Raw genomic sequence first — 13,707 nt, forward strand, 5'->3', positions numbered from 1 at the left:
AAACAGGTTGTTCTGGGCTGCCATTATGTGATTGGAATGCATTCAGTGCTGCTTTGCCGGAGTAATATATGATATTCTTTATACTTAGTGCTTTGGCTCACAACAAATTTGAAAAGACTGGATACTGTTTTTGTAGGGGAAAAAAACCCCTGAGAAGCAGACCTATGAAAAGCAGAATGACCAGCTCTCTATTTGCTTATGGGGCACTCTGTCCATTACAGGACTAAACATCAGTGAACCTGTAGTGGATCTGTGAACTAACAATAACTTTATTTTTAGAAGGGTCAACTTAGATAACATGAACCACCTTGTAATCTGATTGCTTGTTCTTTGGTAATTCAGTACATTACAGAGCATGGTCTGAAGTTCTGCATTATGTCCAAATGAGACTTTTTTCCTTTTACATGGGAGAGGAAGAAAGGTTTAACAGCATAATGAGAAAGAAAACACTGATAGGCGGCGGTATTTCATCCACTTTTTAATGTTCAAAACATAGATAGTTGCTAGGAAATGCTAGGGTGTCAATGGAGCACTCCTATGACAGCACCATAATTCTTGTTGAAACAGAGGTTGAGTAGTCAGCACAGCTGTAGGTCTTACGCCTAAGTTTCTTCACAATGTGTTTAAGAAAACAGTCTATTAATTGTGTCTCTTCTTTATTTTTCAAAAAAGAAAAAGTTTAACATACACTGGAAGAAACACAGGATGCTAATGAATACCATGTCTTTATGTCTGAGTAATTAACAGCCTTGCTGAAATTCTGATGTGCCTGCAGTCCTGTATTTTCAACCATATGCATCCCCTGTATTATCATTTGAGGACTTGTGCTTTAAAAATGTTGTGTCCCACAACCATTTGATTAGTCTTTATGTTGAAAAAAGCCATAGTTACAATACCATGTCACGTAAGCTATGCTTTATGTAAGTTTTAGTGAAAGTAGCTAAATCCGTTATATATTAATGTCTGCTTTGTATTGAAAATGTCAGACAAATCTACAAATTACGATGGATGTGAATGACTTAGCTGTGAAACATGATAGTACAAGTACAGTTGCATTCACAGTGCAGGAGAGATCTAGGAAAGAAAGACTGAGATCTGTAATCCCAGTAGCATGCTGCATTTCTTGCTCAGGAGTTCTTGAAGGAGATGACACATCAGGTTGTCCATTCAGAGGTCTTCCCATTTTTCTCTCTGTATGGAGGAGGAGATAGGTCTAAGCTAGGAAGACGAAGAATCCTACTAACTGTTGTGAAGCCTGATTTTTATGGCATTTTCAAGATATAATTTTTTACACACCAAAGCTGTAGAATGTAGTAAGAAGGTTTGATTCTAACACTAAAAAAAGTATAAAAGAAAATGCAGCCAAAACAGGCATATGTTACCTATTTGGCAATGTGTTTTTATGTTCTAGCTGACAGAAGGATTTAAATATAAGAAATATTGACTATTATTTTTTCTTCTTTAAATTTTTGCTTCTTTTAACAGATATTTGAAGAGGCAAAGTCCTAAAACTGCTGTACCTCTGCATTGTTCTTTTCTGAATGAGATTTTTTTCACCAGCTTAGCTGCTGTTCTGTTTCTGATGAAGAATAGCTTTGCCTAAACATAATAGGAAATAATTGCATTTGGGCACACAATGAGACTTCCTGGACTGCTGAAGAAAACACACCTTCCCATTGTCCTTTTGTTGTGTCAGTGAGTAGTCATTCTCTTCAAAGTATTGGTAATTGCTGTCATGGTAACAAAACAAAAACATGGTGTGGCGACTATTTTCAGCATTGCACATGTGATGTCTTATCTGACTGTAAAACTAGGATAAGAGGTGTCCTCCATTTTAAACCTAGCATAGGCAAATACTTTTTTCTGAACAATGGTCCAGGTGTGCGCTTTATTTGAAGTATTTTCTGTTCTGTTGGGGTTCTTCTAGGCATATGGGTAGCGGTTAATTTTTAGAGGTGGGAGGGGAATGACAACCCAACCAGTGCAAAGTAATCAACTTCTTCCTAGTAGCTATTTGCACTAGTCCAGAACACTTCTGCAACTAACTGGGGTGGGGCTGGCATTGAAATTCTGGGGGCTCTAGCAACAACCAACATAGCCCTTGTGTTCTTCAGCACAAAACAAAGAACCAAACTAATACAGGAGTTTCATGGAAAGTGGTGGTCACGCTGCAACGTGGAAAAATGGTTTCTCAGATGACTGTAGCAAAACAGCCAAGAAAACAGTGGGAAGGAAGATGAGATAAGCTGGCGGGGAGAGAACAACTTTCTGAAGAATGGAGGCAAACTATGAATGAAGATTTGGACAGCTTCTGTGTGTGACTTTTTTCTTGGGCCTCTGCAATAAAAATTTAATGGTAATGCGCCTTTTTTCCCCTGGCCTTCTCTGCACCAGCTAACAATGACTGGTGAGACTTGTAAAGATCACCTGGTAGCATCCAATTCTGAGGAAGGCAGTTCATATATTTACGGACATTAGAGAACATTTCGTTGTAAATTATTGTCTTAGGATGTAATTCTACTGAGTCTGGGAAGAGAATGGAACTTGAGGTTCTTTTTAGACTGCAGATGTATTTCCTGTTCTGAGGAAGGCACGCTGACCTTGTCACATTTGGATTTGATTCAAGGGAGGAGCCTTCAAAGAGGTGAAAGAAAGAAGATTGTAGTAGGGTTTGATTAGTTCCTAATACTGTTCATCAGATTTTTAATTCACACAATTCTGTGGCATGCCACAGGTTACATAAGTTCTGAGGAAGAACAGAGAGTAATATTTATCTTTCAGTCAATAATTATTAAAAAAATCTGAAAAAATGTTTTTTCCCTTCATAATATTGAGATACACTCTTGCCAGTTGAGAGGGGAAGGTGCAAAATGAACACAGGTCTTGCACAGGACAAAGATTAGCTGTGCTACCTGATGTTTTCCCTCTTCCTTGATGATAATGAAGCTCTTATCAATAAAACAAACATTTTAAGTCATATGATAAAAAACTGTTAGAAGAGGTACATGCTCAATCACAGTTTGTTTTCCTTTGAGTGACAGTTTGTTGTTAAAACACTTGATGCCTTTTTAACTTGTTGTTACACAAGTCACTGGTCTACTTTTTCTTCAGCACCTTACTTTCTCATCTTGCTGCTACAATTGATCCAGCGGTGCAAAATGTACTAAGAAAAACTTGAATAGTCCTGTTCCAGTCTTCGACAGAAATAAACATAAACATGTCATACAGAATCAACATGGTTATCTCTGAAAAGTTGATCTGTAAATCATTAGATTAAGGAAACAAAGAAGTTCTGGCTTTTACGGACAGGGGTTGTGGTTTTCAGATTTTTTTGTGGGTGTATGTTTTAATGGCTTGGCCATAGTAAGAAAAATTGCTAGTTGTTCCTACATGTACTGGCACTATGCATTTTAAATTCCATATCTTTTACTAGAATTTATAAACTCATTCTTTATATGAGAGACAAGGTATTCTGCTTTTCAATGTTTAGATGTGCCTTTCTTAAAATAATTTTGCAGTTTCAAGGAACAAAATTGATTAAAGCACTGTTTTTATCAGTGTTATAAATCCTATGACCTTTATTTAAAGTCTGCTACACTGTGTCTGAATGTACCTTTTCCTGTCTGCCATGAAACTTGCTCAAATTTAGTCATATTTTTATCATACTTGTTAAACTAAAGCCAACTTCCAAAGTATTACCTGCATTGAGTATATTTTTCACCTTCTTACAGTCACTAGAGAGTATCTTTGCTAACTTCCTTCACTATGTTATAAGGACTTAGTAAGAGAATGCCTGCTGCTTACTTTACCTGTTGCTACTGAGACAACTACTTCAATTTCTGTTTGCTTTAGAATAATGTTAACTCATCACTGGGCTTTGGAATTAACTGTTCCGAAAATCAGGGATCACATAACTGACTCTAAAGCATGAAAAAAGAAGTGACCTGGTGGAATTGCTTCTTTCCAGGTAGGTTCTGAATTCAAAACCTTGTCTTTTATCCCTGTAGTCCTTGAAATGGGAATAGGCTTGGTATTTCTAATCCAGCATGGTTGCCTGTTTACCCTGCTAAGCAAAGCTCAGTACCTTGTGAAAACACATGGACTAGCACAGCCCATGCTGGGTTTGTGTTCCAGGAGTTCAGTCATACTACCCTAGTCTGGTACATATCCTGTCACGAAAGATAGTGGGGTTTACTTAACAAGGCATGAAATATATTGAACAGGCACGCGTTATGATGTACCTCATTCACTAGTTGAGCATTTTTGTTGCACTATACAAATATATGTTCTGTCTTCTGGAAGATATGTGAAAATATAATACTGCTAATAATAATACTAATACTGCTACTACTAATAATAGTCCTAGAGGTGTGCAAATCTTCAAGTATAATTTTTTGAAATGTTTTTAGATCTTATCTTTAGTATGGTTGCAGAAGAAATATGAAGTTCAAACTTCTAAGTTTAGGTAAGCTGAGAGTTGAATGGATGTAATATAACAAAGCTAAAACTGCTTGTACTTTCATGTGTGTATTTGATTTATATAAAGAAAAAATTGAAAATATTCTATATTCTATTCAGTTAGTGTGCATGATATCAGATCTAAAAATTTCACATGGAAAAGATGAGGGGTGATGGGCAAAAGTTACTCCTAGGGAGATTCCAACTGGACACCAAAAGAAAACGTTTCACAATGAGAAAAATCAGTTACTGGAATAATCTCTCCAGGTAAGTGGTGAATTCCCCAACACTGGACACTATTAAGATTCAGATGGACAGGGTTCTGGGACATCTTGTCTAGGTCATGCTTGCCTAGAACGGTTGGACCAGATGATCCTTTTCCAACCTGGTATTCTATGATTCTTATCTTCTGGTCATCGAACTGCAATGTGAAACCTGTCTCATTGAACTCATGCAATACAGGTTAAACTGCTTCTGACATAAGACACACAAAAACTTGTAATATCATTCCTGATGAATGAAATTACAGCATAATTTTTGGAGGATTAACATTCCATAGCTTCTTTTAAAACAAAGTTAAAATCCTCTGAGTCACAACAATGAATGATTTAATGGTCTAATTTGTACCCACCGTCTTTCTTAACCAGTAATATGTAGCTTCAGTTTCAAATTATTTGCACGTTTAGGTTCTCTTTTTTAAGGTGTTTCCTTTGTTTTAGGGCTTGGCCAATATTAATAAAACATAAATATTTATAGTGGCCTTTGAATTGTTAACTGACTCAAGCAATATCTTAGCAACTGAGATAACATAGGAGGTTATCTCTAGCATACTGTTCTTACACACTACTCTGCTGCCAGAAATGCTGGGAAAGGCTTCAGAACAAATACTGCCCTAGCCCATTCTGGTGTACAGGGCCTACAACATTGTTGAAGTTTACTACTAAACAAACTGGCTAACAGTGACCTATGATGCTCTTCAGGAATATTCCTGTTGTAGTTCAGTATGGTCTTGTAACTTGATTTAAAAATTAATTGATAAAATTATAACATTGTGGCTGTGATGAACACAAAAATGTTTGTTGGTATTTGTACCAAATTATAATGCTGTAGACATAATTTTCCAGCAGTCTAAGTTAGCAGATCATCATGGACTTCTTGTTACCTGAAGCCCTGCAGAGGTGTGTGTAGGGGTGAATCTAATGTCAGCATTTGTAATACATCTATGTACTTCAGACAAAGAAAAATGCAAATATGTTGCAATAATTCCCCATTTTAAAGTTATTCTTTTGCTTCTCTTCTTTGTGTTTTGTTTTTTGTTTTGGGGGGGATTGTTAGTTTGGTTGGTTGGTTTGTGATTTTTTTTAACAAACTTGATATGGCTATAATTTCCATTGATGCTTTTTGAACAGATGGAAAAAATATAGCCATACTTTCTTGATATGGCTTACAGATTGATCAGAGGAACATATTTTATTTTATAATTAAAAAAAAACAGGAGGGCTTTTTAAAATTTTTCTAATAAAGAAACTCCTATAACAAAGAGGTAGATACCAGTATCTTGAAAAGCTTGAGTTGTGTTTTCTTGGAGTATTCTCTGTGAATCCCCCTAAAAAATTAAATACCATCTGCACTAACTTAAAACAGCTTTGCACTGTTTAGCACTCAATCAATCTCTATTCCACTAAAAAAAAAAGAAAAAAGTGCAGGAGTTGTAAAAACTTCAGCAAAGGTAAAAAATAAAAACCCAAATCCAAACTATTACGGTAACACAGAGATTTCTCTTTTGCAACATACAGTTCTGCCAGATAATCTGCAACATCTCTTTTTTCTGAATGGTGTGATGGATTATTGTTTTCTACAAAACAGTTGCTAAGATAATTCTGACAGTAAGCCATTGGAACAATGTTATGTCTAGTAGTACAGTAGAATTGTAAGTAAAGTAGAATTGTGACTAATACAATGCTTGGAGGAAAGCTTTTTTTTTTTTTCCTCTCAAGTAGTGGGTTAGTTCTTCCGTAGTCAGGCTGTAGCACTAATTATGTTGACTGCTTTACCCATTTATAAAGTGGAGGCAAGGATGGGAATACTATCAAACACGACAAAAGTTTGCTAGTATCTGACCTTTTCGCACCTGGTAGTATTTCATTATAGATCATTCAGTCTTGTCTGTCTACTTTAGGTATTTCTGGAGGCCCAACTACTTTGGGCTTTTCCAAACTCTTAAGCAGCTTCATGTTACTGTCCTTAGCTGGCACTGCTGGTATTCTGAACATCTGAAAGTCAAAAAGGCTAATGCAGGTTCTTAACTAGATCTCAATTCATGCACTGCAGCTCCAATTTAGAAACTCTGTCAGTGTTCTGGTAAGCATAACAATTTTTTTCTCTTGTTGGCATGTCTAACATTTCCTGACCCTACAAATTTTATCAGTTAGCATCTCTTGAGAGTATAACCACTGCAGTGCAGATCATGGTGGTTGCAGTAAAGCAAACAGACAAATGTTCAGTTCTCCATCCGCAGACCAGAGCCCCTAAATCATTATTAGAAAACCAAGAAAGGAATAGCAAGTATTATAGGAGAGATGCACTTGTATACAATACATCCTTGTATATCAGATTTATTGCTAAAATGTATTTATGGTAGGTAAACAGAAAAAAAATCCATTTTTATGTTCAAATGGTACTATATATATTGTTTTATTATGTTGTTATGTTATGTTATATTTCAGTATTTTTTGTGATTACAAGAAACAGTAATGCGCTGTCCAGTTCCAGGCTCCCCAGTACAAGTGAGACATGCACTTACTGGAGCAATTCTAGCACATGATGTCAAGGATGATGAGGGGATTGGAGCACCTCTCATAGAGGAGAGGCTGAGAGAGATGGAACTCTTCAGCCTGGAGAAGAGGAAGCTCAGAAGTGATCTCATCTGTGTGTGCAAATATCTGACAGGAGCAAGTTAAGAAGAGAAATAAAATTCTTCAGCCTACAGATCTATATCTTGAAAGTTGCAGCTGTAGGCTATCATATATTGGCCTTCTTTCCCATGTAATTTTGCTGCTCTTCTACCAAATCTCTTTCGTTATATTCTCAGCAATTACTCTCTTTAGTGCTTTTTTTGTTATTTTAATCTTTTTTTTTTTTTTTGTTTACTTTTAAAACTTCTTAAAGAACTCTGAACTCCTATGGTTTTGTATACTCCAAATTAGGAAAAAATATTCTATTGGAAAATATGCAACAAAATGTATTTTAGATAAAGGATATGGGGAAACTGAAGAAGCATTGATTATATGTGCCCAAAATAGAGAATTTCACTGGCTGACTACTAGATTCTATGAGTTGACACCAAGTTCTGATTTGATTGCAAACAGAATCAAATTAATTGAATTTGTTCAATTCCTGATCTATGAACATGAAGACAAGCTTCAGTTTAGATCATGCTTATTTTTTTTGAAGTGGGAGGCAGGGGAGGTGGAGAGAGAGAATGAAGAGGAAGATAGATATAAAATAACTTATTCAACATGAGATTCATCTATGTTGGCTTTCACATACTTGTATAAAAAGTCAGCTTAGCATTTTTTCTTTTTTTTTGCTTTAAACTATTGCTACAGGAAAAACTTACACAGCATAGAAAAAAAAACAATCTGTATTTTCTTTTTTCTTTCCTTAAACTGATGCAGCATTCTGAAACCAACCTAGTAGGAAACATGTGCATGATCTCATAACTTCATGATCATTGCACAAAACAATAAGGCAATGAATATTTTTAATAAGGCTAGAAACCTTAATTGCTCTAAGGTTTAGGTTTTTTTTTTTTCCGTTGCTATCGTGGTTCTGAGAAAACTCTAAATCAACAACTGAAGTAACTTCCTGCCATGGAAGCAATCAGAAAATCAGAACAAAAGCCTCCTACAGGCTGGACATGATGTTCTGGATTGTTAACATTCAGCATTTTTGTCTTAGTGAATTAGCAACCTTTCCTTGCTCTAGTGCCTAGAATGCTTCAGCTTCTTGTCTAAGGGTGAGAGAGCAGGTGAGTATATTTTCTGTGTTAAAAACCAGGCTTGAAACTGTCAAACTATACTTGTTCTTTAGTTAAATACCCTCTATAAAGGGTTAGAGGAATATGGAAAATCATCTGGGTATTAGCATAAATGTTAGAAAAATGTAAATTCATCTTCAGAGAATTTGAAGCTAAACATATCATTTACTATTACACCAGTCTGCTGGTTTTTTCCCCCTTGTCACTGTGGTACTGAAATGGTCTGACACAGGTGGCTGCCTTGATGCAGAACACTGGAGTTGTGGGCAGCAATACTTTGGAAGATGGTTGCCTAAGTAATTGTAGGGCAGTGGCAAGAGAGCAAGATGTAAAATCTATACAAAAGCATGCTTGCATCCAGACAAAAGAGTGAGACAAAATTCAGAATAGTATGTTCATAATTTAGATTAGGATTCATGTTACTCTTAGTAAAAAAAAAAAAAAAGGGGGGGAAAAGAAAAAAAAAGAAGAAAAAAAAGGTATAATTTGTGGTTTTTCAGAAAAGATTTGGACAGTCTTTCCATGACCCTTTCAGCCTAAAGAAATCACTTTATACCACAGAAAATCAAAGAGATGTTGTTGTTTTACTATGGCAGGCAATTGAATTGCCAAGGTATTTTCCAAGACACTGTGCTTAGAATCTGTAGTGGCTGTTTCATATGTATGTGTATACAGGACAAGGGTATTGCAACAAAATAAAATCGTTCTAATCTTTGAAGTTGCTCCTACTCATATGCTGAGAAGACCCATCTTGTTTGTTAGCTATTTATTCTGCTCCTAGATATTGGCAATTGTTTGAAATTTCATTTGTTAAAATGAAGAAATCTTTCATGATTTTTATTTTACATTTTTATTTTTGCTGAAAGTGAAATTGTGTGCTTTACATTGATTTTTTTCGTACCTTGTCCAGGACATACAGAATTGAACAATTATTTTAGAATGAGAAATTAATAACCACAAAGAGCTTTCCATACACTGTCAAAATACTGGCATATCAGATGCTGAGCTCTATACTTTCTTGTTAATATTTAAAAATGCATATCTTTTTAACCTGTGGAATTGTAACAGGTTCTGCGTGTTCTTCTTACAATTGGGTTTGAAGCAGCAGGTGAATTCACTTCTCTCCAGATCTTTGATTCAAGACTAAAATGTTTATGTAGGAAAAAATATTTAGTCTGGAAACCACAAGTATAGTATTCGGTAAATGCTGTTTCATTCAGAACATGTTCTTTTAACTTTGAAGCTGCAGTGGGTGGTCATATAGGTATTTCCTGAAGAAAGGTAGTTATACCTTCCTTTCATAGCCTTCATTCTGTTTTACGATTGTTTTGTTCATCTAGAAATTTCATGTGGCTTGTGGGGAGGGGGGCATTGTTGCCCCTGCAGATTACAGATGCCTATGTAAAGAAGTGGCCAAACTTGTTTCTGCAACCTGAGTTGCTGCAAGAGATAAGAACTGTCTTGTCCTTTTCCATATTTGGCTGGAGGGTATTGTGATAGATTGTGGGTGTGTTCATACACACACACCCCTAAAATGAATGTATTTTATCCCACACTAAAATGAACGTATACTTCGATCATTGATATACCTAATAGGTAAGAGCTTTGAGCAGGTGATAAATACACTTTTAAATTAATGCATTTCATTAATTAACAATTTGAATACTAAGAAGGCCTGGCTGGCTGGGGAACAAGTCCACTTCCCTAAAAACCTTAAGTCTGGCAGCTACTTCCTGTTCTGCTGATGAACAAGAATCATAAACTTTGCTGATCTTTAGATCACAGTCTTGAGCTTAAATGAAGAGGTTAATCATAGTAAGTGTAAACTACATTTGTAAGAATGTTTGTTAAAGTACTTAAAACTTGCAAATCCAAAATTCTTATGGAGGCATCAGGCACCTTCGAGAGTATCCTGTAGTTCAGTCTGCCTTTTTCCCTGCTACTTTTTCTACTCCACATATTTATGGTGATGGAACCAAGAAGATCAATTTTCTATATTATGAGGATAAAAACCGGGTTTCTCTGCTTGACTTTAAGTACCAGAAGAGCCATTTCAGTCTCACTGAGCTTCATTAAAACCTTGTGCAAAACAGAGTGATCGTGTGGCTCTTTATTGCCTTAAGAGGAATTAGAAGGGAGACTTCTTTCCATGCTGATGAAAAATTGGTGGGACTAGAGGTAGATGGTTTTGTTTGCATGTTTGTAATAGGGACTTTTGTGTGACCCATTCCAGTATGTTTAGCTTGGGAAATAACTGCTGTGAGAATAAAAGAATGGATATGCACCTCAGTCCCCCGCATTAAAGGCTGTTGTCTGCAGCCAGACTGCCACCAAATGAACAGCTGAGTTTGCTATGTTAATGTCCCTAAACTATCATGAGTTGTTAGTGGTCACTGTCCTCCTCTGACTGTCCAGCTGTTTGCATGAAGTGATCTTTGTTTTTTGAAATTTCTAGTGGGTTCTGTGACACTTTACCTGTCATCAGTCACTTCTGCCACAGACCTGGACAAAAACTGCTGACTCAGTGGAATGGGGTGGAGCAAGTAGTTACTTCAGTGAGAAAGATCTGGAGATACCTAACTAAGAATAAGGTTCGATTGCAGGGTCTTTCCTTTAGGTTTCATTCGTTGATGTTGAACTGCGTTTCTAAAGCTGGCAGTAAGATCTGCAAGAGGCTTCCAGCCCTGATCAACCCTAGTGAAATATTATCTTAAGGAACAAATAATGCAGAAGTCACTTGCGCACTTTGTGCACTAGCAGAGTCCAAAGAATTTGTCAGCAGGCTACAGACAGTAAAAGCATGCTTTGAGCATTCTCAGTTCAAGCCTCTTTGATTGGGTCAAGGAGCACAATTAATTTCTTCACTATTTAGATGTCTATTTAGATATTTGCACCATTTAGTCATATTGCACCATTTGCACCAATTAGTCATATTACATGACTAATGTAATATCTTCAAGATTGTAAGCATGTACTTTCTTTGTTGCCTTGCTTTTTGTAGTCTTTGTTTGGCTTTCTGCCAAGGTCTAAGTGGCTGGAATATTCATTGAATTGAAAATTGCTGATAATTTGTTTAATTCTGCACCTATTTTTGTAAATACGTGTGATGATTGGCTAACTGTAGCACTTCAGGTAGTATCTGCTGAGATTCAGGACAGTTTACACCGGAAAAACCGACCAACCAACCAACCAACCAACCATCCTACCAACAAACTGAACAAACCAGTGTTAACTTTCTTTGTTTCTTAATGACTTTTTCCTTTAATTACTTTTATAGGAATTCCCAATGTCTTCCTTTTCAACATTGGACCTAGAATAAAATTTTGTTTGGTAAGGGTTTTTTGTGCATTTCTTTTTGTTGTTTGATCCCCACCCCCACGCCCCCCAGGTAATGTATACCTCAGGGTAAATCCCTGAGTCAGATCTGTTAGTGCAAGGTGTGGATTTCTGACAGTATTTCAAGTAAATACATCATGGAATCATCTGTTTGTTGTTCAACTATAGCACCCATATTTCCCACAAACCAAGAAGCAAATAAGCATTTTTACAGAATTTTGGTGAAAAATTCTGAGATGGAGTAGATATTGGGTTTAAAGGCTGTTTTTTTTGTTTTAGCTGATTCTCAGGATTCTTTTCTTGGCATACATACTTGCACTTCAGAAAAATTGCCTGCAAACTAGATAACAGCAGAATGATTTGTCAAAAAATGGCACTGAAATGTAGATTTTATCATTCCAGAAGGAGTTAGTGGAGTTTAAACTGCAACCCCCCATAGAACAGCTGCATTAAGGTGTATTCATCGGTGTGAAGGTATGTATCACATGGATATCATAACATCTTTGTGTGGCAACTGTTAGAGTTTATTTCTTTTTCATAGGGAAAGGCGCTTGTCAGGTGCAGAACTGTACAGCATGATTGGCAAAGCCCTTAAAGAATACAAGGTTAAATAAAAAAATGAAGATCTGTTATTTTCAGTGGTGGCATTTATTGATACTTGTTTAGATAGAGACTCATTAAGAAAATCCAGTTACTTGATATGAATACTTCTCATAGTCTTCAGATGAAGTCTGCAAGGGAGAACAGTAATGAGGAGCATTTACCTTAACATTTTTCTTAGCACTGTCCTTAAAAGCAGCCTTTGCCCAGTACCCTCGAGGTATGGGCAAGGTGCTTGGAAGGAAGAATTATTTATCAAGAGCATTAAATAAAATCAGTGAGCCAACAAACTTTTTCAAGAATTGTCCAAGGGAGATCAGAAAATAAAGAAACAGTTGCTTGTGATTTTGGTTTATGCTTTAGTATTTTTTAATGAACTGTTTATTGTTGCACTGTATTGTGACCTATTGAGATCATGGTGTTTCTATATAGCTCGCCTTTTTGCTGACTTGGTAGAAATGTTAATTTTCTCTTGTGTACATACATTCTGTCTCTCACAAAGCGCTGCTGGGAATATTTGTACATCCGAGATACCAGTCTGCCCATTTTTTATGCTGAGTTGTTCGGGTTAGCAGTGTCTGGAAGTGGATTATTGTGGATTGTATGTAAAGAGAATGATGATTTCTCTATGATTATTAAAAAAAAAAAAAAAAAAAGAGTCCAGCTAACTCTCTATTTGTGCTTTGCGTGTTCTCAATACAACGAAGTGAAGAACTCTTTTTTAAAGGCCTTGTAAAAGCATTAGCCCCTCTTCTGCACCAGCCCCTGAATGGCTTACCCTTCACTTACTCAATTGTTTGGGTTATGTTTACTAGTCATTATTGACCTCTTTGTTAACATGGCTACTGTTGACATCATTCCTTACCCAACAGAGATAAGGCCTTGTGTTCTGTTGCATTGTTACAGGGCAGATCTCCAAGTCCAAATTGTTCATCTATATTTGAAATAATTTGTCTTTTGAGCTTTGTAATGAGACTTGTTTACCCGGGGGGGGCGGAGGGAAGGAGAAAATCCCTGTAAATGAATGCAGTAGTCTCATTGTAAAAACAATAATTCAGTGAAATAATAAGGAGAATGTGTTTTCCAGCTGCTGTTTGTAGATCCCAGTTGCTAGGGTGCTTGATATCACAGAGCATAACTGTGTCAGACGGTTACGGTTTGCATATCTTTGCTTTTCTTGACAACGAGGTTAAAGACTATACCCTGAGCACTTATCTGATCAGAACTGTCTCAGAAAATTAATGCAGAGAAAAAAATCTTATGCAGCCCATATA

At 36.4% G+C, this 13,707-nt stretch overlaps 1 long non-coding RNA gene across 1 annotated transcript; it reads left to right on the forward strand.

The window, feature by feature from the left end:
• Positions 1–3,903: 3,903 nt before the first annotated feature.
• Positions 3,904–13,091, forward strand: LOC115614986. Its single transcript, XR_003993918.1, has 3 exons — positions 3,904–3,967; positions 11,775–11,827; positions 12,236–13,091. It is a non-coding gene; the product is annotated as an uncharacterized LOC115614986 (long non-coding RNA).
• Positions 13,092–13,707: the final 616 nt, after the last annotated feature.

The sequence above is a fragment of the Strigops habroptila genome, chromosome 1 (assembly GCF_004027225.2).
Source record: "Strigops habroptila isolate Jane chromosome 1, bStrHab1.2.pri, whole genome shotgun sequence".
NCBI classification, from domain to species: domain Eukaryota; kingdom Metazoa; phylum Chordata; class Aves; order Psittaciformes; family Psittacidae; genus Strigops; species Strigops habroptila.